Here is a 27,929-nt window from a genome sequence, read left to right on the forward strand (position 1 = left end):
GGAACTGAAAGTATTGAAAACCCTAATTGACCTCTCCCCATATAGAACACAGTCCCTATTTTCCCAGTTTTAAATTAGAAGATATTGAAAAGGCAAATCATTTGCTCCAAGCTGAGTTCAGGTCTATAATCGAACTGGGACCAGGACTAAGAACTTGGATTTCAAGGCAGGACCTCTGTGTAGAGTGTGACCAACTACAGATAATGATCCTCACTTTAATCACTTGTCTGTTCTGAGGAGCACATCACAATTTAAAAGAGGTCATGCTGTCTGCGCTGACTACAAAGAATATTTTTAAAAGGTCTTTTAAATATTCAAATGCATACACTTCATTTTAAGTGTTACCAGCTTTGCCATTCACAACTATGACACAAATGCCTCCCTCAAACATTTTAATTCAGACCAAATTACTTTTCTGCTTTTACATAAGAATGTAGCACACTCATTGCTGTACAGTAATCACAGAAAATTTAGCTTCTGGTACTTTTGCTCTCTTGGCCTGTAACCTCTCTTTCTTCACATTTATTTCATTTTTCATTCTGCTTTCTCATATTTTAATATTATATTTTCTCTCATTTATGTATTGGTCTTTTCTTTATAGTAGACTCTTTGAAGTTCTTAACAGGTAACATTTGGCCTCTTTTTTCTTGAACAGCTTTATTGAGATATATGTAAATTATGATAAGTTTTCTATGTGTATACATCCATGAAACCACATGAGATAATGTGTATATCCATAACCCCCCCAAACTTCCTCATGATTCTTTGTAATTTATTCCTCCTTCCATCATGTAGCCCTTGCATCCCCTGATCTGCTTTCTGTCTCTATAGATAACATTTACCTTTTCTAGAATTTTATACAAATGGAATCATACAGTATATGCAATTTTTTGCCTTCTTTCACTCTGCATAATTACTTTGAAAGTCATCTGCATTATTGCAGATATCAATAGTTCATTCCTTTTTATCAATAATATAGTATTCCGCAAATGGATATGCAGCAGTGTGATTATCCATTCATCTGTTGTGGATATTTGGGTTGTTATCAGTTTGGGGCTATGACAAACTGCTTTGACCATTTGTGTGCAAGTCTTTGCATGAATATATATTTCCTTTTCTCTTGCGTAAATACCTGGAAGTAAAATGGCTAGATCATATGTGAGATGTATGCTTAATTTTTAAAGAAATTGTCTGATTATTTTCAAATAGTTATACTATTTTACATTCATACCAGCACTGTATAAGAGTTCCAGTTCCATAACAGTCTGAGGAATACAGTAGACCCAGACACATGGAAGTAGGGCACAGACTGACATCCCTCAGAAGAGGGGATGGGGGTTGGGGGGATGGGAAGAGATAAACCACAGAACTTATATGCATGTATGCATGACCAATGGACATGGACAACTAAGCCGGGGACGGGCGGAGGTGGGGTGGGGAGGGGGGTGCCAATGGGGTAAAAAGTTAAAATATCTGTAACAAGAGTTCCAGTTCCTCCACCATCTTGCCAACACATAGTATAGTCTTTTTCATTAGCCTTTCTAATTGGTATGTAGAGGTATCTCATGGTTTTAATTTACATTTACCTAATGACTAATGCTGTAGAGCATCTTGTCATATGTTTATTTGCCATCTGTATATCTTCTTTGGCAAAGTGTCTATTCAAATCTTTTGTGTATTTTTTTATGTAGTTGCTTCTTTTCTTATTTTTTAGTCTTGGGAGCTCTTTATATATATATTCTAGATGAAAATTTCTTCATTAAGTATGTACTTTGCAAATATTTGTTTCTCACCCTTTGACTATCTTTTTCTTTCCTTATTAGTATCTTTTGAAGATTAGAAATTGTTAATTTTGGAGAAGAGAATATATAAATTTATCATTTTATTATATCACAAAAACTTTTCTCAAACTTTACTTCAAGAAATTGTATAGATCTTAGGTTTTGCATTAATTCTATTATCCATTTTGAGTTAATTCTTATATCTACTGCAGTGTATGTTAACAAAGTTTATATTGTGCATATGAATATCCTGTTGTTACAGAACAACTTTTTTTTTCTTTATTGATTTTAAAGAGAGAGGATGGGAGAGGGAGAGAGAGATAGAAACATCAATGAGAGAGAACATCGACTGGCCACCTCCTGCATGCCCCACGCTGGTGATTTGGCCCAAAACCTGGGCCTGTGCCCTGACTGGGAATCAAACTGGTGACTCTTGGTGCATGGGTTGACACTCAACCCCTGAACCACACCAGCCAGGCCAGAACAACTCATTGAGCAACTTATTCCTTATTCACGGACTTGTCTTTGTACCTTTGTCAAATCTCAATTCTTCATAAATGTGGGAGTTGATTTCTGGACTGTCTCTTCTGTTTCATTGCCCTAATTATCTGTCTTTGCACAGTGCCACACTATCTTCATCACTGTAGCTTTATAATACATCTTGAAACCAGGTAGTTACATTTCTCCAGCTTTGTTCTTCCTTTAGGAAGTTGTCTTGCCTTTCCATACAAATTTCAGAATCAGCTTTTCGATTTCTTCAGAAAAAAATTTCTGGGATTTTGACTAGGATATTTTGAATCTATAGATCAATTTTAGGGAGAACTGACATCTTAATAATATTGAGTCTTTTGACCCATGAACAAGCATAAAATAATAAGAAATGCTTAGGGATAAATCTGACTATGTGTAAGATATATACACTGAAACGACAAAACATTGCCAAGAGAAATTAAAGATCTAAATATATAGAGAGAGATATACTTCAACTAGGCTTTAAAATTATTTTGCCATGCTTTATTTGCCTTGTTTTTCCCCCCTCCCTTTCTCTGTCTTGCAGTTCAACTTTAAAGAAATTAAGATACAATAACTTTAAAGGTGTGCTATTAGTCTCTACCTTCAGTTACTAATGAAAGAGTGATTGATGGAAAGTTTAGAAAAGTAATGTTTAGAAATAAATTATTCATGGAATCATTATCTGCTCTATGTATTATCCAAACACTTTGTTCTCTTCTTCTTCCATTTTTCTGTCTACCTTTTGGCATTTTCACTTCTCATTAGTGTCTTCAGGGGTAGATAGGAGTAGAGAGAAGAAATAAGACCAAACTCATGCATACTTTTTCTTCTGTTATTAAAAGCCTTTATGTAAAAAGAGATTGAATTCTGTGTTCAGGAATTTTACTCTTTCCTGTCTCCATTCCACATTTCCATGGAGAGTGATGATTGGCAATAGTAGAAAAGTATAGATATGCGCATTTAAATATCAAATGCTGCCTTCTAAATTTGTTACTGTGTTTTATCAGTGCATACTCAGAACATATGTGAAGTGCATTTCTCAAGAGAGAAGCCTATCCTTTTGAAGATTTGTCACTGCAGTAAAGATTTAGAACTTTGAAATTGGTATAATTTCCTAATAGACTTGGCTTGGTAGCTGTTGAGATTGAAATAAGCTTTTACTAAGAACCCTCATGAACTTTTATGTTATTCATACTTCAGATTAATAATTCTTATATAAATTTGCTTTTAGTTCTTATCTTGTCAAAGAATTGATATAAATTGTAGCTGATATATATGTTATCAAGACATGACTTTTCAGAATTGTAAGATATAATAAATAGAATGTTATTCACAAGAGTATCTTCAATAAGATATAATTAAAACTATTTTACTTTGGATAAAAGAATAAAGGAAACAATGCTTATTGTGATGCAATGCTCTACTTATCTTTATTATATTCACTTCATTGTTAAATTTCAAAATTAGGTAATCTAAAAAATAATATTACTGAGTTATTACTACCAATTTGTAAGGTTGTTATGTGTCCTAATTTATAGTAAAATTCCTGGCACAGTATAAAATGTGAAGGGTTTTTTGTTATGTAATACAAAGTTATTGATTCTCGGAAACAAAGTGCTGTGAACAAAAAGAAGCAGCAAAGAATAGAACCCAGAAGTTGTGAAGAAAAATTGTATTTGGTCTTTGAGAAACAGAAATATAAAAAACACACCTGGAATAAGACAAGAAATAAAGAGTACAAAGATAGTTATTTTGCAAATACATATATATGTGTGTGTATATATATATGCATATATATATATATATCAAATCATTATGTTATACATCTTAAACTCACACAATGCTATATGTCAGTTATATCTCAATAAAGCTGGGGAGGAAAGTGAGTACCAAGAAAGACTAAATTTATTCAAATAAGCAAGTTCTATGATGTGTGTCATATGACATTTAAGAAACCTATAAATGTCATAAATAAATTAGTAGCCATCAGTTTAAAAAATTCTCTGGGCTGGTGTGGCTCAGTGGTTGAGCATCAACCCAGGCACCAAGAGGTCAGGGCACATGCCCAGGTTGTGGGCCAAATCCCCAGTGGAGGGGATGCAGGAGGCGGCCAATCAATGTTCTCTCTCAACAATGTTTCTATCTCTCTCTCTCTCTCCCTTCCTCTCTCTAAAATCAATAAAGAAAATAAATAAATAAATAAATAAATAAATAAATAAATAAATAAATAATTGCCATTAACAGGAAAAATTTTTATGCAGTCCTTGGTAAGTTTATCCATCTTAAAAAAGGAAATAATAAAGTTAAAATCTGCCAGCATTTAGTACAAGCCTACTGTGTGTTAAGCCCTGGAATATAGAGACAAAAAGTCAAAACCCTGATTTTAAGGACTTTCAGTTATGGTCAAGGAAGGAGCCTGGGAAATCCTCTTCCCAAAAGGACAATTATAAAACTGGACAAAACAGAAAAAAAAAAAAAGAAAAAAAACACTGAAGTTCTATAGAATCAACCAATGCATACTATGATCTAAGAAGCTTTATGCTTAAAACACTGTTGAATGTAGGATCTATTAATCAGAAGATGGAAGCTTTACTACCTCAAGATGTTTGAGCACAACCTCAATCCAATTATTGACTGATCATTAAACTACACAGTCACAAACCAGTGTGACTGCTGGGAACCCAGTTTTAAAAATTAAAACAAGAATAGAAAAGAAAGAAAACCAAACAGAGACAACAGTGGCTATAGTCCATGAAGAGACAGATTTCATAGTTGTAACCCAGTCAAGTTGCTATATAAAAAACAAACAACAATACATAGAAAAATATCCTCAGGTGAAGATTAAAAACTAACAACAATAAAAAGCAACAACCACCACCATTAGGGAGAGAAATCAAAATCCAGAGTTGCTGCAATATACTATCTAAAGTGTTTATTTTTTAACAAAAATTTTAAAAAGGACTGGAAAGTGTGAGTAAGGAAAATAGCACTCAATGGAAGCTGTCTCTGAGTATCCCCAGATGTTGGATGTAGCAGACAAATACTTCCATGCAGCTAAATAAAATCATGTTTAAAGAATTAAAGGAAATTATGACAATATAAATCAACAAGTAATAAATCTCAATAAGCAGATGGAAATTATAAAAAATTCAAAAGGAAATTCTGAAATTTAAACTACAGAACTAAAATGAAAAAAATCTCTAGAGTGGCTTAAGAGCAGATTTAAGATGGCAGAGAAAGAATCAATGAACTTGAGAATGATCAATAGAAATTATACAATATAAAGAACACAGAAAAAAGACAAGAAATTGAGGACAACCTGGCAGACCTGTGGAACAACATCAAGAACACCAACATACATGTAGTGTGAGTCCCAAAAGAAGAGGAAAGAGAGAAATCAGCAGAGAAAAAAATGTTTGATGAAATAATGACCAAAAGCTTCCCAAATTTGAAAAATCAGCAATACAGATTCAAGAAACTCAGTGAATTCTATGAAGAATAAACACAAAACCTAGACACATTGCAGTCAAACTGCTGAAAGCCCAAGAAAAAGAGAAAATCTTGAAATCAGCAAGTGAGAAACAGTTCATGACATGGAGAGAAATTAGTGCAATTAATAACTGACTTCTCATTTGAAAGAATGAAGTCTAGAAAGCATTTGAATGACATATTCAAAGTGCTAAAGGAAAAAATTCCAACCAAGAATCATATATCATATATTCGGCAAAACTAATCTTCAAAAAGAAGGTGTTGCTGGGGTGGGGTGGGGTGGGATGGGGAGGAAGGTATCTAGTAGGGGAAAGGGAGAAACATCTATAACAAAAATAAATTAATAAAAATTGGGGGGAAAAAGGTGAAATACAGTTATCCAGATTTTTTAAAAACACACACAAAAACCTGAGCAAATTCATTGCTAGTATTACAACTCTTTTAGGCTAAAAGGAAGTAACAGTAGAAGATAATTCAAATTTACAGAGAGAAAATGAAAAATGCTGGATATGATATATATAAAAAATTAAGCCCTGACAGGTTTGGCTCAGCAGTTAGAGCGTCGGCCTGCGGTCCAGAAATACCCGAGTTTGGTTCCCACTAAGGGCGCGTACCTCTGTTGCAGTTTGTTTCAGGCCCTGGTTGGTGGTGTGGGTGGCAGCTACTTGATGTGTCCCTTTCATGTCAATGTTTCTCTCTCTCTTGCTTTTCCTCTCCCTCCCACTCTGAACAAAAAATGGAAAAATGTTCTCGGGTGAGGATCAAAAAAAAAATTAATATAAATATAAAATAGTTAATATAAAAGGCTTTATAAGTATTTTTTACTATTTCTTCTGATAATTTCTTAAAATGATATAATATTCTATAGTATAATTATAATACTCTATTGTTGCATTTACATATATATGTACACATACACATATAAATATATATGACAATAATAACGCAAGAATGGGGAGGAAATGGAACTATAAAAGAGCCACTTTTTTATATTTCAATGCAACAAATTTATTATTTGTCAGAAGTTGATTATGATAAATCAAGATGCATATTGTAATCCCTACAGCATCCATTAAGAAAATGACTTTAGCTCTGGCCGGTTTGGCTCAGAGGTTAGAGCGTCTGCCTGCGGTCCGGAGAGACCCGGGTTCGGTTCCCACTAAGGGCATGTACCTCGGTTGCAGTTTGTCCCCGGCCCTGGTTGGTCATGCGGGTGGCAGCCACTCGATGTGTCCCTTTCACATCGATGTTTCCCTCTCTCTCTCTTCCTCTCTCTCCCTCCCACTCTGTCTGTACAAAAAAATGGAAAAATGTCCTCGGATGAGGATTAAAAAAAAAAAAGAAAAAAAAAGAAAATGACTAAATAAAATCATTTAAAAAAAATCAATACAAGGAATATCCTGGGTCTTCCCTGGGAGGAGGCAGTGGGAGCGGCTAGGGCCCACCAGCGCACCTGGCACCATCGGACCAGCGGACACTCTGTGTCAACACAGACCTGTGCCCAGTAGTGGAGCTCCCAAGGTGCCAGTCACGAAAGCCACGACTGCCCTGAGCCCAGTACCATCCCCCACAGTAGCAGCCCAATCAGTATCAAGATATACCCCAGCAACAGAGGCTGGGGAGCAGACATCCATCCCCAGGCAACAGAAGCACAGACCAGCAGCTGAGACCCATCTCCAAAAACTACAGCAAAAGCTGAGCAGCAGTTGAGCCCCACTGGGCAGCAGCACTCCGCAGCCTACTGCAGCAGGACATGGGGCTCTGCAGAGGCCTGTGCAGTCCAGTGGCTCACAAGAGCAGTGGGGAGCCGGAGCCCTAGAGAGACTGGTGCGATCCAGCTGCCCGCCCTCGGAAACTGCAGCATACAGAGCACCAGAGAGGCCTGTGTGACCCAGCAGGGACTGTGTGATCCAGTTACCCACAGGACCTGCGGGGTGCTGAAGCACTAGAGAGGCCTGTGCAACCTAGGAAGGACTATGCCATCCAATTACCCACAGGACCTGCGGGATGCTGAAGCACCATAGAGGCCTGCATGACCCAACAGGGACTGTGCCATCCAGTTACCCGCTGGAACTTCAGGGTGCTGAAGCACCAGAGAGGCCTGTGCAACCCAGCAGCCCATAACATAGGCATAGAGCGGGGTCCCTAAAGGGACTGTGTGATCCAGTTACCCACGGGACCTGCAGAGTGCAGGAGCATCAGAGAAGCCTGTGGGACCCAGCTGCGCACAAGATAGGCATAGAGGATGTGAACATTGAGGCAGAGTGAATAGAAGTTACGCAGAGGATCTCCTAGGACCAAATGGGAATTACAACTAAAATAAAGATAAATCCTGGGAAAAAGCAATAGAAAAGCAGCAGGACAGGACCATATGACCAGAGACGCAGGTAGGATCTGCAGAGGCGTGAGAGGGTGGTGGGCTGGGAGCCTACTGACAGCAGCAGTCTTAGCAGTGAGCAGTGCCCTTGGGGAATAAAGACCAAGCCCGCTCCACAGTTCAAAGAGCCTGGACAGAGCGCTAAAATAGCCACAGCCACTCACCTGGGGGCTACAGCAGAGGGAGGGCAGACTGGGCTGGAACTCTGTGGGGACACCCGGGATTTGGAGGGCACTCAGAGTTTTTGCTGAGTTGTGACCACAAAGGACGGTGGCCAGTGTGCTCCTTCCCAGAGCTGTGGGGAAAAGCAGCAGCCCCCTGCCCCCAGATATTCAGCCTTTCCCAGGTGAGGCAAAGAAATGAAAATTGAGGCTCATTAAAAACCAGCATCAATCCCACCCTCTGGAAATTCTCTTAATGCAGAACAACAGGGCAGGGAGAGTGGGGGAGGGAGGTATCAGTGGGGGAAAAAGGAGAAACATCTGCAACAAAAATAAATTAATTAATTAAATAAAATAAATAAATAAGTAAATAAAAAACCAATACAGGAGTTAAAGTAGTATATTGATAATATACTTAACATTGAAAGGCATTAAAGAAAGAATATAACAACAACAAAAAAAAGATAGTATACATATAAAACACAAATAGTAAAATGGAAGATGTAAGTCCAACCATGTTAGTTAAATGTTAATGGTTCAAACATCTCAGTCAAAAGACAGAGACTTGTGTACTGTTTATAAAAGTAAAATCCAAGTATGTGCTGTCTATAGAGACACGAGTTAGATTCAAAGACAAAATTTGTTTAAAGTAAATAGATGGGAAAAAAACATTATGTGAACAGTAGCTATAGGAAAGCTGTAATGGATATAATGCTATCAGACAAAAATGAACTAGAAAACAAGAAATATTGCTAGAGAGAAAAAGGGGTATTTCATGATGATAAAAGGGTCAATACCAGGAAGATATAACAATTATAAATATATAAACACACCTAACAGTAGAACCCCAAAATACATGATGCAAACAATGTAGAATTGAAAGGAGAAATCGAATAAATCATGGAAATGAATTAATTGTAATCAACAAAAACACAAAATATTTGCATGTACTAGTCACATCTTTGTAAAAATAATATTATATAAGACCAATACAAGTTCTATTTCCTAACATATGCCACATACACACATACACACACACACACACACACGGCAGAGGAATGAACAATACTGATTTTAGTTCCATAAGAATTTTAGAAAATGTTAATTTGACTAAAGTTTCCCTAAATCTTAGGGAAGTAGGAATTTGACTAAAGTCTCATAAGAATCTTAGAAAATACGAATTTTACTAAAGGTTTGCGTTAAAAGATAATTGTCAGCAGTTAGACATCAGTTTTGAAGAACCTATCAGTCAGCCCACAGCTATGTCAAAGAACGTGTGCTTAATTGATGACCCAGGAAAGACAACTCAGAATATGCTTACTAGATTTAAAGTTCCTGTAGGAGATGACATTTCTAATGCTCTCAAGGGTAGAATTAAAATTCAAAATATGTTATTAAATAGGAAAATAAGCTTTCAGAAATTAGATGAAGTATGGCAAGGCAAGTATAATGGAAGAATGCAGTAATATAAGAATATAATGGATCAAGACTAATCATAAACTTAAGAGGAAAGGAGATTAAATTATGGTTGCAGTCTTGATGAATGTAGGATTGTGCAAAAAGTCAATGTGATGCAAGGGTATATTAAAAAGAATGTGGCATACTAGTTTTAAAAAGAGATATTTTTCTTTTTCCAGCAAGTTTTATATTTATTTTTTATTTAAATCATTTTTATTTTTCAAATACAGCATACAATATTATATTAGTTTCAGGTGTATGGCACAGTGATTAGATACATAACTAAGTAATTATCCTGATAAATCTAGTACCCATCTGCCACCATGCATAGTTATTAGAATATTATTGACTATATTCCCTATGCTGTACTTTACATCCCAGTGACTATTCTGTAACAACCAATTAGTACTTCTTAATCCTTTCACCTTTTTCACCCCAATCCTGATTTCATCTTGCAAGCATCTAAATGTTTTCTGTATCTATGAGTCTTTTTCTGTTCTGCTTGTTTATTTTTTATATTCAATTTTTGATAGATATGTATTTATTGCCATTTTATTCTTCATATATTTATCTTTTTTCTTCTTTTTTGTAAAGAAAGAAAACTAACATTTTATGTAATACTGATTTGATGGTGAAGAACTCCTTTAGCTTTTTCTTGTCTGGGAAGCTCTTTATCTGACCTTTGATTCTAAATGATAGCTTTGCTGGGTAAAGTGATCTTGGTTATAGGTCCTTGATTTTCATCACTTTGAATATGTCTTGCCACTCTCTTCTGGCTTGCAAAGTGTCTGTTGAGAAATAGCTGACAGTCTTATGGGAGCTCCCTTGTGGGTAACTACTTTTCTCTTGCTGCTTTTAAGTTTCGTTGTTTTTAACCTTAGGCATTTTAATTATGATGTGTCTTGGTGTGGTTCTGTGAGTTCATCCTGTTTGGGACTCTCTGTGCTTCCTGGACTTGTATGTCTATTTTCTTCACCAGGTTAGGAAAGTTTTCTGTCATTTTTTCAAATAAGTTTTCAATTTCTTGCTCTCTCTCTTCTTCTTCTGGCACACCTGTGGTGCAAATGTTGGTACACTTGAAGCTGTCCCAGAGGTTCCTTACATTATTCTCTTTTTCGTGTTTTTTTGTTTGTTTGTTTAATGCTGTTCTGATTGAGTGGTTTTTGTTTTGTTGTATTCCAAACCACTGATTTTATTTTAGCTACAACTATTCTACTGTTGATTCCCTGTAAATATTCTTTATTTTGGTTAGTGTATTCTTCATTTCTGACTGGTTCTTTTTTATGGTTTTCATATTATTTTTTATGCTGTTGAAGTTCTCACTAAGTTCCTTGAGCCTCCTCATAACCAGTGTTTTGAACTCTGCATCTAGTAGATTGTTTCTCTCTGTGCACAGCTTGGGTGATCATGGAGGCTGTGAACCCTACAGAACACCTACTATATAAGGTCACTCTACCAAGCCTGGGAGATGTAGCAGCTCTACCTAATACATAGAAACAAACACAGGGAGGCTGCCAAATGAGGAGACGAAGAAACATGTCCCAAATGAAAGAACAGAATACAACTTCAGAAAGAGAACTAAACAAAATGGAGACAAGCAATCTACTAGATTCAGAGTTCAAAACACTGGTTATAAGGAATTTTTTATTATATTTTGGTGAATTTTTCTTTATATATTGCATCCTTTTTTTTTTTTTTTTTTTACTATACCTTTAAAAAAGTAGAAACTAAAGACTGTACAGAGAAGATGGCTGATACAAAAAACAATAAATAGAAAATAGGTCCTTCATGTGAGCAAATAAAAGGAATTTGGGTTACTTTTCCCAAAATATGAAATGCTAAGAGATGGCAGCATAATTTCAAATTCTAGGCCAAGAATTAATGGTTTTTATTTCTTGTTCAAGTTCTTTTTTTAGACAAGTCCAGTGATGATAGTGATGATGATACTGATATTTCTAAAATTGCCACTAACATTTATAGAGGACTAATGCTTTCCATGTACGTGTATTACCTTATTTAACCTTCACAATCATTCTATGAGGTGAAGACTCAAATTAGCTTTATTTTCCAGATTAGGAAAACAAATATAACTTTCCTCAAGTGAAAACTGGGCCAATAAAATGTGTCTCACTTACTGCTTCAGGTGGAAACACAAAAATATTTTGTAACACCTAGCTTCCAAGGTTTATTTGTTTACCAAAGTTATAGGAATTCTATATAAAGGATGCTTCATAATTATTCAGGACCAAGTAAGGAAAAATTGGCTTCAAAGAAAGACAATGGACTCTTTGCTGTGCTATAATTAAAGCCAACAAGACATTGTTGAATATCTGCTATAGCTTAACATGGTTCTAGATGCCATGATAGGACATACAAAGAAAAACACCTATTTTATTTACTTCCCTAGTAATAATTGTAGCTAACATTTATTGAGCACTCACTATGTGTTCATTTAATCCTCACAACAACCCCATACAGTAGCTAATATTATTCTTATTTTACACATTAAGAATCAGAAACTAGTTGATAGAACTGTGATTCAAAATCAGATACTCTGGCACCTCATTTGGTTGTAGAGATAGGATAGATAGACAGAATAGATAGATAGATAGATAGATAGATAGATAGATAGATAGATAGATCGATCATAGATAGATACATGGATATATAGATAGATACATAGAAACAGTACAGGTATAGTAGTTAAGACTTTGTGATGTCAGGAAAAGGGAAAAGTCAATATGAACTTGTTTGGTCAAGTATTTTCAGCATTCTTAAAGTCATGGCCTGGGGTAGCTAGAAAATGGTATGGAGTACATTATAATTGGGTTGCATAGAAATGAGCAGAGCATATTTGGAGTGAATAGTTAGTTTATTTATTCTATATTAAGATCCTTCTATAGGCCATGCACTATGCTATTTGCTAGGATATGAAAAAGCAGCAGATAAGAATGGGAAATACATAAATAATAAAAATGCTAGGTGATAAGTGCTATAGCAGAGGATTCAAGGAAGGATCAGTTGTGCAGAGGATAAGTTGAAGTTCACATAGGAAGCCTGTTATTCCTGGGTCTTAATAGAGAAGTGTGACTGAGCCAATCAGAGAAGGCACTGCAGTGGAGAAAAGCACATGTGAATTTTTACATGGTTCAGAGCCACAGAAGTGGTACTACAGAAGGTAACTAGGGTAATTAGGGACTTGAAACTGGAAAGGCAAATTGAGGATGAATAAGCCCTGTGTATTGTGGGTTTATTTTTTTATCTAGGGGAGCAATAGCAAGCCCTCAAGGATGCCAAGCTGCCCAGGCATACTGTGATGACTAAATGCAGATAAAGTTGACATAAAGTGGGGCTGCATGTTAAGGGATAGTTAGTAACAGAGTGAGATATTTGAAATGGAAGTGATAGGCAGTGAGGAACCATATGGTATGATTTAACCCAGTCATGTAGTTAAAATCAACAACTGGGAATAAGGTGATGAAATATTGGCACATGGGGAGTAGGGGTAGAAAGGAAATGATGAATCTAAAAGAAATTTTGAAGATATAGTGCCAAGTATCAAAAACTGATTGATAGAAGGAACAAGAGGGATGTAGGAGTCAGATTGCCTCATATTTTCAAGCCTAGGAATCTTGGAGATGAGAACTGTGGCACTGAAGTCAGACATTAGAAAACAAGGAATGTGTTTAGGTGGGAGAAAGTAAATATTTTTTAAATGTCTGAGAGATAGTATGAGAGCCATCTTGGAATAGATTTTTAAGGTCTTTATTGATAGTGGACCTAACTTCACAAAGAACCTCGGGCAGCTGATTCTCAAGTTTTAATATATGTAGGTCTTTAAAAAGAAACCAGATGAGAATCTAACTAGGATAAACATTAGTCTATCTAAAATAAGTAGTGGGCTGCATGGCCTTATACGATTCCATGTGTGCATTCAGCAGAAATACATTATGAACCCCTAGGCATTATTGCATAGTGGATGGTGGCAGAGCTTAATAAACATAATCATGTGCTCTAGGGTCTGGCAGAACTTTGGTTACATCCTAGCTCCTGCACTGGAGCATTGTATGAACTTGGCAAAATACTTTTCCTCTTGACCCTGAAATTCCCCAGCTGTGAAAAGAAACAGTGGCAGTGCTCCCTCAGAGGAAGTTCATGGGAATTAAGTGGGGTGATGCATATAAAGCCTTCAGTCCATTGCTGGGAAGACAGAGGTGACCAGTAAGGGTTAGATGCCGCTGTCATTGTCTGTTATCTCTGAATCCCAATCATCACTGCCATCCCCATCATCATCAGTACCCCTCTTCACCATCTTCTGCTCCATCACTGTCATCACTGTTGTGTCTGCGGTCACCATCATCAATATCATTCCTGTTGCCACCCTCTTTCTGTCATTTTTGGTCTTTGTGGTGGTAATTCCACAGGATGATAGGCACCCTTTTGTTGCTCTATTTGTTGGTTCTTCTGTGAACAAATTCCAAATATTATCATTTAAGAGACAACCTAGCATGGAACAATCCCTTGTTGTTGTCAGTGTAAGTCATTCTCTATCGTTCTTCTGTTCTTTTTTTTAAATAATAGATAGTTATCTATCATTTAATGACATTGATAGAAAAATATAATTTGCTTGAATTGTTGTTTGGGGTTAAATCAAGAATTTGAATTTTATTTGTGTTATAGCAAGTTAATTGCTCAAAAAAAACTCATACTATTGTTGCATTCTGACCTTTTGTGGAAAAGGAGGACAGCATAAAGTACTTACAGAGATATATCCTCCTTTCAAAAAAGATTTAATTAAATTTGGATTCAGCTAGCCTTGCCACTTAAGGAACACATTGCCTTGGCTGTTTAACCATGCTCTGAGCTCGCGTGTTTTATGCACATCAGCACCCTGACAAACAAAGACTAGAGAACTGGTCTCTTTTACTTACCTCTAAACTTAATTTATGCAGTTTTAAAGGAAATAGATAAAAGAAAGAATTTGACCATCTTTTCATTATTGCTAAATACCTCTATCTATGGGAAAGAGATTTATGTTGAAGATGTGTTCTTCTTAAACAAGAATTTAGGAAGGTGGTTTATATTTTGTCCAGACTTCTGTTTTAAAATATTACAAGACTGTTGATTTAGAAAGTGGCTTTCATTAGCATTCCTCAAGATAAAGGCATGCTACTTTCAATATGTCACATACTCATTTGCGCGGGGGGTGGGGGGAGTTAATGTATATACTCCATTGTCTTCTTTCTAGAGATATACATTCCATGAAGGTTAAGGGTGGTCCATCCTTAATGAATGATTGAGCTGCTCCTTGGTGTGGTTCATGGACCACTTGAAAACTGCTTGCTACCAGATAATTTAGATATTGAGAGTACATGTTTAGAAACTTTCAGAGTAACTTTACATTGCCGTGACATCCAAACATAAGCTTTTTTATTTAGCAAACATCTTAGCCATCAGTTGATTGGAAGTTTAGAAAATGAAAAACAGTAACAACAACTAGAACAAAAACAACAAATTAATTTCGGTACTTCACCACATTGGTCTTCAGAACACCAGTTCTGTGGGATATTGGGTATTGCCTTGAACGTGCATACCATCCTTAGATAAGTTGGGGAGGACATGATAAAATAAGCCGTGTAAGTTCTTGTCTTCAGGACTCTTGAGGGTGCATTGTGAACCTCCAGGAGAGGAGTGGGTAAGCAGAGTCTCTGACATCATAAAACCCTGGATTTGGAAAGAGTAGTGTCTTGTGGAGGACACTTCATGAAGAGTTGGTATTCCATAGCTATTTTTAGCCCTTCAGTCTCTTCTTACACAGCATTAATATAGCACTATATTCTTCAAACTTTATTTTTCAATTTTTGAAACATAATGATACCACTGTAGTCAGTGTTACTCCTAGAAGGCAGAGATTGCATTTATTTTGTTTTGTTTTTTCTGATTACTGCATCATCACAGAGAATATGAAATGAATCTCTGCAGTTTATGTGATAGATGACTTGAAAATAATTGTGTTGGAAAATTCTTCTTGGCATCAGAAGGTAAAATTAGGAACTAAAAGGACATTGGAATGAATCAGATATGAAAAGATTTTTTTAATACTATGTATAGAAGGTAGAAGGCTAAAGAAAGGACAACCGAGGGTTAAAAAGTCATTGAGAACATACTAAAGAAAATATAAAGGTGGTTCCTTGAAGTGCTATGAGATATCAGAGCTCTGAGGCCAAGATCTATTACCAGGAGCAAGTTATAGGGAAGAGGTTGCTTCACTTTCTAGTACATTGGTCTCCCTTTTTTAACCAGCACACTCTCAGTTTCAGATTTTTATCTTGAGTTTGATGACATAAAAGAGCTCTGTTGATGGCTGGCCATCACTTTGAGAGTGAGATGCTAATAAAGTGTAGAATCTGAAAATCCCAATGAAGCTGGGCAAATTCTATGAACACGTAAACACTGCTTCAAATTTAGAAAAGCTCAATGGAATGCCAGTAATCTCTGGTCTCCCTGGGCACTCAAGCCTGTGTGCTTCCTCATTGCATCGCTCACGTAGCTGCCCTTTCTATCTTCTTGAATCTCAGCCTCATTTTCCCCATTATCTTCCCTCTGCCTTCAAATATACACAGCATCTCCCTATCTTAGGCAGAGCAGGGAAGCTAACAACTCTACATTCTCTAGCTATTCTTTATTTCCTATTTTTCTGTTTTTGCACATCTTCGTAGGGTTTCTTGTTTCCTTGCCACCTCTCTCTCCTTAATCTCAGGCATCTGGCTTTAATAGTAATGACTGCGGCAGCCACGGCTGACTTGACTGAGTACTTGCTTTGCACCAGGCTCGGTGCTCAGTGCTGAGTACACATTATTTCATTGAAGTTTTAGCCCTTCAGTCTCTTCTTACACAGCATTAATATAGCACTATATTCTTCAAACTTTATTTTTCAATGAAGCAGGTATTAGTCCGTTGCAGTTTTATAGAGGAGGTGCTCAGGCTTAGGTTAAGCAGTTTGCTATACACAGCCTCTATTGACAGGGCAAGGATTAAGCCCAGGCCTGAATGACCTCTCCGCATTCTCTTAACTATCTCTCTGTTGATGGAAAAGTTTCAGGAAAACGCTCCCAACTCAGAGAGTTTTTACAGCGTGGGGCAAAGGTAGGTTTGCAGTTTCATATGGAAAATAATGCAATAATTATTAAATAATAATCCAAGAATGAACTATGTTTCACATACTCACAACTATAAACCTACTTTGCCCGCCCTGTATTATGATCCAACGAGGATCATCCCCATCTTCCTTGAGGACATTTGCAAATTTGTAGGGACATTTAGTTGTCTCAAAGCTGGAGGTAGGAATGCTATTCCTATTTACATAGCTGGAAGAAGGAGTATAGTGGTGAGAACTGCCCTGCTCTGCCGAGAACCACCCCACACACCAGAGAATTAGCCTGCCTCAAGTGCCGATAATGCCTCATTGTGAAACAATGATAATGGATGAGAATCTAATAATGGATTCAGAAAGCCTAGATAACTTCCCTGAATCTGGAGCCATAAATCAAGCTGATATCTGTCTGGCTCTAAAGCTTATGCTTTTTTTCACTCTATTCAACAGAACATTAAAATATTATGTATAATGTGATTTGCTCACAGAATGATCATATTTTATATATAACATCTTAAATATAATTTATTTAAAGAATTTTTAACTAATTTCTGATTGAATATTCCTTTAATGCATTTAATGGAGATAGCATGTATCACAGTATTTGCCAGATTTTCAGACGGATGCTAAAGCTTAATGAAAAAAAATCATCAGCATTATATTAAATGAAGAAATCTGCATATGGTGGAGCATGCTGTCTTCTTCACTGTCACCCCATAGTGGAAAGGACTCATTTAGGAAAGGAAAGAAAATGGGGTGGGGAAGTGGGGGAAGGCTAGGTGAAGAGATTAGGAGAGAAGAAAATATATGCTTGGGTTTTTATTTAATTAGTCTTGTGTTCTGAGCTCCAAGCTGTGACTTGCAATGTTTGCTTCTTCTGAAATTTCACTGAAAAAATATCTCCTTCATAAACATTCTGTGGTCTAAAGGGTTGCCCAAATTTACAGTTTCTACACTTGCTCTATATAAAGGCATCTCTCTCTCTTTTTTCTTGGTTAATCCTCACCCCCGGATATTTTTCCATTGATTTTTTTAGATAGAGTAGAAGGGAGGGAGGGAGAGAAAGATAGAGAGAGATCAGTGTTAGAGAGACACATTGATTGGCTGCCTTCCACACAACCCCTATCGGGGTCAGGGATGGAACCTGCAACCCAGGTACATGCCCTTGACTGGGAATCAAACCTGAGACTCTTCCGTCTGCAGGTCAACATTCTAACTGCTGAGCCAAACAAGCCAGGGCTATAAAGGTATCTCCCTAATGTGCTTATTTCCAAAATATATTCTGTATCAATTTTTTATAGCAATTAATTAGTTTGTGCTGAGCAAAGATGTTGTCACTTTGAGGAAAGGAGAATTGTGCCTTTCATAGTCTAGATTGTGTATGTAGACCAGACTCTTGAACATGACCCAAATCTGCAACATTGAGCATTCTTTTCTAACATCAAGGCCCATGTGCCTTTTTTTCTTTCCACCCAGAAAAATGCAGTAGTAGTTTCATCCTCATCCTCATGCTTATCTTTGAAACTCCCACCCTGAATTGCCTGGAGGGAAAAAAGAGTATCTGCTTTTCAAACAGGTTTTTCTCCTTCTTATGTTCACAACTTGAGATATGTTTAAATTCTCAATATAGATGATTTTCTGGGCATCAGAGAAAACAAAGAATCTCAGACTTCACTGGTGATAAGAATATCTGGGGAGCTTGTTGAAATGCAGGTTTTCAAACCCTGTACTAACCTTGACTTTGGTAGTTCTTGGGAGTAATATGCTTTTGTCAGTGAGCTCCCCAGGAGATAAAGTGCAGGTATTTCATGGACCATACTTTGAAGACAATTAGTTTGGCACTTAGTAGACCCTTGACAAATATAAATATATGAATATATCTGAAGGCTGTCCTGACATCTTTATTTCTGTCAATGGAGGCTTTTATCTATGACCAATGAATTTACAATCCTAAGAGGGTCTTTTATTCTTCCTTCCCCTCACCTTTACTCACCTGTTTTCAGTGACTCTTGAAGTCTTATTGTGGTTGCTTCTCACTGTCTTTTCTGCTGCTCTGCACTGAAGACTCTTTATGATTTGATCCAAGCTACTTTTCCACATAATTTCCCTCTGCTCTCCTTCTCTTTAACCACATTGGTTTACACACTTGTTTGTAATCATGTTTTATGCCTTCCCACCTCCCTGTCTTTGCTCATGGCATCCCCCCACAGGCAGAAATGGGTTAACTCAGCGGGCCTGGGTTGTTGAAACCCTGCATAGTCCAAAGAAATGCCTATCTTCAGGACTAATCCTTGGCCAGCTTCTGGGAGATAACCTCTGAGCCCCTGAAATACTCTTCCCAATAAAAGTGTTTTTGTTTGCTGATGGTCTTGGACTATTGCATATTTGTGGAAAAGACCAATTTGTATGTCTGAGGCCTTGGACCATACTGTATTTATGGTAAACATCTATTTGTATACCTCAGGCCTTGGCATAGCTGTTTAGCCAGATAAGTGTATCCTGATTTAGGATGAAGGCCTGTTTTGGCTCTAGTAGGGAGCTGGACTCTGAGTAGCTGAAGTGGGCTCTGTGTGTCTGTTGTGACTGACCCACAGTAGCAATCCTGGACATCACAACTCGGGTGAGCTTTTCTAGTTGGCAGCATTTCACATGGCTTGTCACACATTATTGCTGCGAGAATTAAGTTTGTCCCCTTAAGACTCTACTGGGAGGGGACATCTAGAAGCTTGGACCTGGTTTCTCCTGGACTTCTGCTTTTGCTTGTGCTTTTTTCTCTTTGCTGATTTTAATCTGTATCCTTTCACTGTAATAAACCATATAAGAGCTTCTGAGTCCTGTGAGTCCTTTTCACAAATCATCAAGCCAAAGGATGCTCTTGAGAGTCCCTGAAACACCCCTAACAGACTGCCCTCTCTTTTCTGCCTCACCACACCCTAGCCATTCTCCCAAGAGCCTGCTAAAATTCCTTCCCTTCCATGTCGCCTTCCCAGAAAGGCAGGCAGCAAGTAGCACCCTCTGCTGGTGAGAGTGCCCAGTGGAAACACCTTTCTGGAAAGAAATTTGGCTATGTTAACAAAAGTTAAAATGAACATAAAACAGTTCAACTTTTGAAGCTTATTCTATAGAAATATTCATACAAGGATGCACTAAGTGTGTTTCTATCTGTTGAAGAAAAATTGGGAATAACCCAATTATTCATTGATCAAAATAGTAACAAAATAATAATCCCTTAACAGTAATAGTGATAAGGCCTCTGTTTACTGAGTACATTCTGTTCCAGCCTTGTACAAAGTGCTTTACTTGGGTATTTTACTTAAATTTGTAGCAAATCTTCCATGTAGGTAGGTTATCCACACTTCAAACACTTAGAGGTTCAGTGAGGTGAAATAGCTAAAATCTGTGTGACTTTATCCATACAATTCATACTAGGTTATAAAAGAATGTTGAATAAAAAGTGTTAGAGATTACATATCATAGATTGTACACTTGAAACCTATATGATCTTATTTATTTATTTTGTTAATCCTCACCCGCGGATTTTTTTTCCCATTAATTTTTAGATAGAGTGGAAGGGGGTAAGGGGAGAGAGAGAGAGAAACATCAATGTGAGAGAGACACATCGACTGGTTGCCTCCCGCACAACACTGACCAGGGCTGGAGATTGAACTTGCAACCCAGGTATATGCCCTTGACTTGGAATTGAACCCACAACCCTTCAGTCCGTGGGCTGATGCTCTAACCACTGAACAAACAGGCCAGGGCAGAAACCTATTTGATTTTATTAACCAATGTCAGTCCAATAAAGTTTAATTTAAAAATAAATTAAATAATTTAAAAATTTTTTAAAGTGATAGAGATCTGTGTGCTGGCATGGAAGGATGCATATCACATTATCACATATTATTAAGTTTAAAAATTAAAATTAAGTTATGAAATCATTTGTATATTTTCCATTTTGTAAACCACATATATGTATACACACATTTGCATAGGAAATAAAAAATGCAGGAAGATTTATTAATTTACTGAACAGGTAGCAAGTAACTCCTTTTATCTAATACACTAAAATGATTATTTTTTTTATGAACTTGGCTACCCTCATGCAAGGTTATGAACCAGAGAAGAAAGGAGATCTGAGATTAAAAATAAAACGTGTATACATCCATTGGTAAAGGGAGATACTCTTGGTCTGAAATTTGTGGCAACAAAAAGTGTTACTGTGTTTGAAATGCTACTAGTACATTTGTGAAAGGAAAGAAAGCCTGAATCCTTTCACAGATAGAAGCAGACAATATATTAAATATTGTACTTTTATATATAAGTATATTATATTTAGCTGTAGAAAAATTAGAAAATGAAGCAAAGCACGAAGCAGAAAATCATAACATATAGACTGATTTATTATCGTCTCAGAGCAGCATTTCTTTTTTGTGTTCCAAGAACAAATCTCCACAGACATGCTTGCAGTTTTTCTCAAAAAAGAAAAAAAAGTGTGTTGTTTAAGTAAATTTAACTCACACCACCTACTGCATCCTCTTCTTGTTCTAATGCAAATACATTTATTAAAGAAGTCCTGCAATAAATCCCTTTTCTATTCAGTGTTTTTTAGATTGTGTGACCATATAACCCTTCTGTTCCTCAACTGTCCATACCTGGGCAGTCCACAGAATGGAAGGTAACTGTTGCTTCCTACCTCATCGTAGGAACCTGGGGGGCACTGGCAGCAACTATTTTCTCTTCTCTCCATCCAAAAACAAATCACTAGTCTCAATTTATTTTTCTCAGACTTTGTACATTTAAGATCCCCCAGGAATGACTTTTATTGGCTCTACCTCAACCACATGCCCCAGTCACTATAGAGAATGGGATAAGATATCCTGATTGTTCAGCCTGGAACATAGGCTAAGTAATGTAGCCAGGGCACTGAGCTCTGTGGTGGCCAAAATGGCATGAATCACAAATATTTGAGTGGGGAAAATTAGTTGTACCAAGGAAAAGAGAGGAGAAAAAAAGTGACAAAATTTAAGATTTCTGATATGCTACCTTTGTCTAATTTTCTGTTGAAACACCTTGTATATTGAATAAAAACATTTACTATATATTAATATATTTATAAATGTATAAATTATATATTTATAAATGTATAAATTATATATTTCTTTTCATATTATACTTTTTCAGTTAATATATCATGAACATTTCATTGACATTAAATATTCTTCAGAAACATGCACTTTCAGAGATGCACATATTCCACTTATGAATGAACTATATTTAACTATTCCTCTATTGTTAGGCATATAGTTTATCCCTAGTTTTGTTTTTGGAAAGCTCTGGATTACACATTTAGCATCAGGAGTTTTTTGGGTTCAACTCAACATTCAAACTCAAGGCCTTATCTGACACCATTCTACGCCAAAGGGGTAGACTTCAGGCAACACCACTTGCTGGAAGGACAGTGATGGTCATGCCTTTCCTAAAAGAACCCTGGCAGAGGTCCATAGCAGATCATGTACAAAGATGAACATCAGGTATATTGCAGGAACTATCCTGGTTTAGAAGCCTTATTCCCCCGAAGAAACCCGCCGCTCTTGCAATGATTCCGCAGTACGTAATAGGTTTCAGAGTCCTGGTAGAGAACACATTCAGTTACAAGATCATCATATTTAGGGAAGCCCAACACTATGGTCCCTATCAGTTCTTTTTAGTTCTCCTAATCTACATACCACTTACCAGTCTGGGGTCAGTTTTACTACAGAGTCATGGTGACTAGTAGTCACATACTTGACCTTCCCCCTCATCAGATTCACAGGTAACTGAAGGCCAAATTTTCATGCAGAAATGAAGAAAGGTTTTGTAAACCCTCTTCCCACAAGCATTCTTAAACATAAATCATTGTCCAGATCTGTGATTATTTCCTTAAAATAAATCCTAAAAAGTGGGAATACTAAGTCAAATAGAATTAATCATTTTAAATTTTCTGATATATTAAGCTACAGTATTTTCCAGAAAGGAATACCAAATTAAAATACTGTTGGCAGTACACTTGTCACAGTTGGGCCCCCTGCCTGACTTCCCAGCATCATTTTGTCACTTCTACCTGGATGTAACTTTGCCTGCAGCCCCATTAACCTCTTCACCATTCCACCCATTTTATTTTCTTTAACATTTCTTGCTTAGCCTTGTCCTCTGACTAAATTATTCTGTCATTCCTGTGCCTGGTACCACCTGATTTACCTTTGACATACACTAGAAATGTCACATCCTCTGGAAATATTCTCCAGACGCTGCGTCCCTTCAACAATGTTTAAGCAGAGTTCTTGACTCAGCCCTCCCACGCCCATAGCTTTTTGTTCTGAAGGCTACTTTAGTACCGTTAAGGTTGTATTATTGTCAGGTGTATATCACATCTGTCTTTTATAATAGAATTTGAACTCTGTAGCTACAAACTGCATTTGCAATTCTTTAGCACAGAGCACTTTGAAGAGTCTATAATGGCCTTTTAAAAACATTTGTAGAAGAGTATGTGATAATTCAACAATAAATATTGAACAGTTACCATGGGGCAGATACTGTTAAAAGTATTCTATCCCCAGCATCTAGAACTGTACCTGCACATATCAGATGGCCAGCACCAATCAATACCAGTTGAATAAGTGAATAAATGCAGATACAGCACCAAATAAGACAAGGTCCCTATTCTCATGAAGTATAAATTTTGAAGAGAGACGATACACCAACAAATAAGAAAGCTGTGAGATGTAATAAATGCTATGAAGAGAATCAAATGAGGATGATGTTATCACATTCTGGGTGGCTACTTTAAATTGGGTAATCAAGGAAGGTTTTCCTGTGGAAGGGACAAGCTGAGATCTATATTTTTGGAAGTAGTTCTGCGTGCAAAGATTTGGAGAAGGGCAGTTTAGGCAAGGTGAAACCTAGTGCAAAGACCCTGTGATGGAAAGAGTCTGGCGTGTTCCCGGTAATGACAAGAAATGCTCTGGGGTGGGCCAAAATAGAAAAATAGAGATGATTTTTTCAATATTTAATGACTGGTACAACATAAACAAAATATTTAATGACTGGTACAGTATAAACATATTTAATGACTGGTACAGTATACTGGTTGAAGCATCATAACCAATTTCAGCCCCTGTCTCCCTCCCACGCCTTTCCTTCCGTCCCATAGTCCCACTTCCTGGCTCTGTATCTGCCCTGGATCCAGCGCAATGAAAGCTTGAGAGACACCAGTTTCGTCGCTCTCCTCCTCTTCTCTTCCAACTCTGAATCAGATGAAAGAACACTCCCTACCTATGTTTAGTTTGTGGAACATGGAGCAGATCATATTTTCAGTGGGTATTTGGAATTCCTGTAAGACCGACTCCAAGACCTTAAGAGGTTTGGAATGACTGTGGGACAGTTCTTCCCAAACTCGAATGCACATGCGAATCCCCTGAAGATCTTGTTAAAATATCGATTCTGATTCAGTAGTTCTGGGGTGGGGCCTGAGAGTCTGCTGTTCTAATAAGCTTCCAGGTGATGCTGATGCTGCTGGCCCACTTTCTACTCTAAGTTAAGGGCATAGAGCACTGATTCTGCATCTTGGCTGCCCATTAAAATCCACTAGAGAGCCTTTGCATCTCCTGATCTCCAGGCTGCACCCCGTGATAATTGCATCTAAATCCCTAGTATTGGGAATCAGGCAGGTAGGTTTTTTAAAATTCCCTAGATGATTCTAGTATTTGAGAAGCACCAGCTTAAGGCAAAATGTTGGTAAATTGTCTCAGCCAGTCTCCCTGTCACAGGCTAAAATCTGCAGTCATTGATGAGGCACTAGGAGTGTTTTTAGAAAACAGATGTCCTAGGAAGAGTGAACTCCACCCTGTCAAAATCATAACAAAAAAAAAAAAACTCTCAAGGTGGTTAAGATTAAATTTTTTTAAATTTTCGCCTTTATTAAGAGTGTGTTTATAGTACTGTCTCCCTTAAGAACAGGCAGGACTTCTTTCTTGCCTTTAGGCTGTTGTAACTTAAAACTCCTATAATTGATGCTGGCCTCTTTTGAAAGAACTTGTTTTTTCTCTGAAAACTTTGGGCAAACTGAGGCTATAAAATAAAGAAAGGAGAGACTTGCTCTCTGGCCTTTGTCATACATCCCAACAAAATGAAATAACGGGGTCTGAGTTTGGGGATAAATATGATCACGTCAGGCTGGTAGTCTCTCCAAATTCCAAACTGATGGAAAAAAATTATACCTTACTGGAGTCCATTGTAATTAATTTTCGACAGCATTTCTATTATAAACTCCAAGTTTTAAGAGGTTTGTTACTCAGCTGTAAAATTTTGCTCCAAGCCATGGCTTGGACATAGACAATTTCATCTTGAAAGAGATTTTTTAAATGAAAGGAGGGTTTTTTTCACTGAGCAAGTGAAGTGTGGTTTTAAAAGGAATGAAATATCCACTCTGTTCAGACATTCTTTGCATCTCTCTCTCGATTTCTTCTCCAAGTGGTCTTGATTTCGAGCAAATGAAACCTAGGTTGTTTGCATATTTTTAAACCAAATGTTTAAATTACCAAATGTTTGGGGGACTCTTTGAATTAAGAAAGTACATTTTGAGGATCACAACTCAATAAGGAGGAAGGAAAATATTGTTTGCTATCTTTCATGTGTGGAAGTAGGTTGGGGCAGGATTCTGTTCTTTGAAGATCCTCAGTCTTTTGCTCATTTTTTAAAAGGTGGGGGTGGGGGTAAAGCTGAATTGAAGCCTATTCTCTATTTGTATACTTTCACTAAATATTTCTCAAGGGGTTTCTAAAATGTCTCTCTGTTAGCGTACATGCTAAAATAAATGATCAATTTCATGACAAAAAATTTTATTTCTGCCTGTTGGTATTGGGGACTGTTTTGGAGAAAACCTCTTTCCATATTCAGAAAGGAACTGTGTTGCCTTACAGTGGTTTAGCTTGTTCCTGCAATGGCAGTATTGACCAGGACAATCTTAGAGTTTTCACAATACATCACCTATTATTTCGTTAACATCCCATCTTCTCACAGTTGAGTTTCCTTTCCCCCTCTTTTCCTCCTTCCTTGACAACGATGTAAGATTTAGCACCTTTACCTCCTGCCTTACTGTGGCATAACAAAATCCCAATGACACAACAGTGCCCAGAACAGCTCTTTCCTGGGGCTCTAAGTCTAGAGAACCTTATTATTGGCCAGTAGTGGTCAGCCCAAGACCTCAGGACTTCATGCTTCCAAACAGATTTTACATAAGTATGATTGAAGCAAATTACCATTTATAAATATATGCTGCAGTCATCAACAGTGATATTTCCTTTGAAAGAGCAAATAATTTAAAATCATGATATATAAAGTTTCTATAAGCAGCTACCAATAGAAAAAAAGCAGATTTCCAGTCAAGATGGCAGCGTAGGTAAACGCGATATCACATCCTCCCACAACCACATCAGAGTTACAACTAAACTACAGAACAACCATCATTCAAAACTGCCTGAAATCAAGCTGAATGGAAGTCCTACAACTATGGAATTAAAGCAGCAGCCACATCCAGACTGATAGCAGTGGCAGAGGCCGACGGGCTGGTCCCACACCCACGTGTGGCGGATAAAAATCAGGAGGCTGGGAAGGTCTTCCCTTAGGACTGAGGAATCCCCATCCCACACCAGACACCCCACTCACGGTTCCAGTGCCAGGAAGAGAAGTTCCCATAACTTCTGGCTGGAAAAACCAGCCGGAATTGAGGCCCAGGGAAGCTGACGCGGCTGGAGCCCCAGGCAGCTCCTTAAAGGGCCTGCACACGGACTTATCGGACTCTCTCCCTCTAAGCTTGGAGGAGAGGCAGCTCAAGGGGCACCAGAGACATACAGGGAAGAACTGAGCTGTTTGGCACTGGAGCGAGGACTGGAGAGGGGGCTTTCTCCAGGACAGACGTGCTGTCAGAGGCCTTTGTTCCTTTAGTGAGCCCTTCCCTGGGAAGGCAGACAGCCGCCATATCTGGGACTCCAGCAACCTGGCTCACACTGGTAGCTCCGCCCTGGTGATTTTCTGAGGCCCTGCCCACCCAACTTTCAGGCCTACCCAAGCTGTTGCCACTTGCTTAACCATAGGATTGGCCTGTCTTGGATCCTGCTTCAGGTTTTCCTAAATTCTTTCAAACAAGCAGCATCTGGTCTCAGCCCCATACCTCTCGTTAAATAATACACAGAAAAAAACACAGAGAGGCAGCCAAAATGAGGAGAAAAAGAAACAGGTTCCAAATGAAAGAACAGAACAAAACCCCAAGAAAAGAACAAAGCGAAATGGAGATAAGCAACCTAACAGACGCTGAGTTCAAAATACTGCTTATAAGGATGCTCAGTGAACTTAGTGAGAACCTCAGTGAACTTAGTGAGGGCCTCAAGAGCATAAAAAAGGACCAGTCAGAAATGATCGATGCACAGTCAGAAATGAAGGAGGCATTAACTGGAATAAAGAATAATTTACACAGATATAATAGTAGAGTATGTAAATCCAAGAAGCAAGCCATTGATTTGGAATATAAGGAAGCAAAAAACACCCAATCAGAACAGCAAAAAAGAATCCAAAAAATGAGGAGAGTGTAAGGAGCCTCTGGGACAACTTCAAGTGTGCCAACATTTGCATCTTGTGGGTGCCAGAAGAAGAAGAGAAAGAACAAGAAACTGAAAACCTGTTTGAAACAATAATGGCAGAAAACCTCCCTAACTTGGTGAAGGAAACAGACATACAAGTCCAGGAAGCACAGAGAGTCCCAAACAAGATGAACTCCAGAAGCCCACACCAAGACACATCATCATGAAAATGCAAAAGGTTCAAGACAAAGAGAGAATCTTAAAAGCAGCAAGAGAAAAGCAGTTAGTTACCTACAAGGGAGTTCCCATAAGGCTGTCAGCTGATTTCTCAAAAGAAACTTTGCAGGCCAGAAGGGCGTGGCAAGAAATATTCAGAGTGATGAA

The 27,929-nt window shown here is 37.6% G+C and overlaps 1 protein-coding gene across 2 annotated transcripts in view; it reads left to right on the forward strand.

Annotated features, from left to right (window-relative positions):
- The window catches only part of RNLS (renalase, FAD dependent amine oxidase), a 272,685-nt gene that overhangs the window by 103,689 nt on the left and 141,067 nt on the right, over positions 1 to 27,929 (forward strand). The window lies entirely within an intron of this gene.

This window comes from Molossus molossus, unplaced genomic scaffold, assembly GCF_014108415.1.
Source record: "Molossus molossus isolate mMolMol1 unplaced genomic scaffold, mMolMol1.p scaffold_m16_p_17, whole genome shotgun sequence".
NCBI classification, from domain to species: Eukaryota; Metazoa; Chordata; class Mammalia; order Chiroptera; family Molossidae; genus Molossus; species Molossus molossus.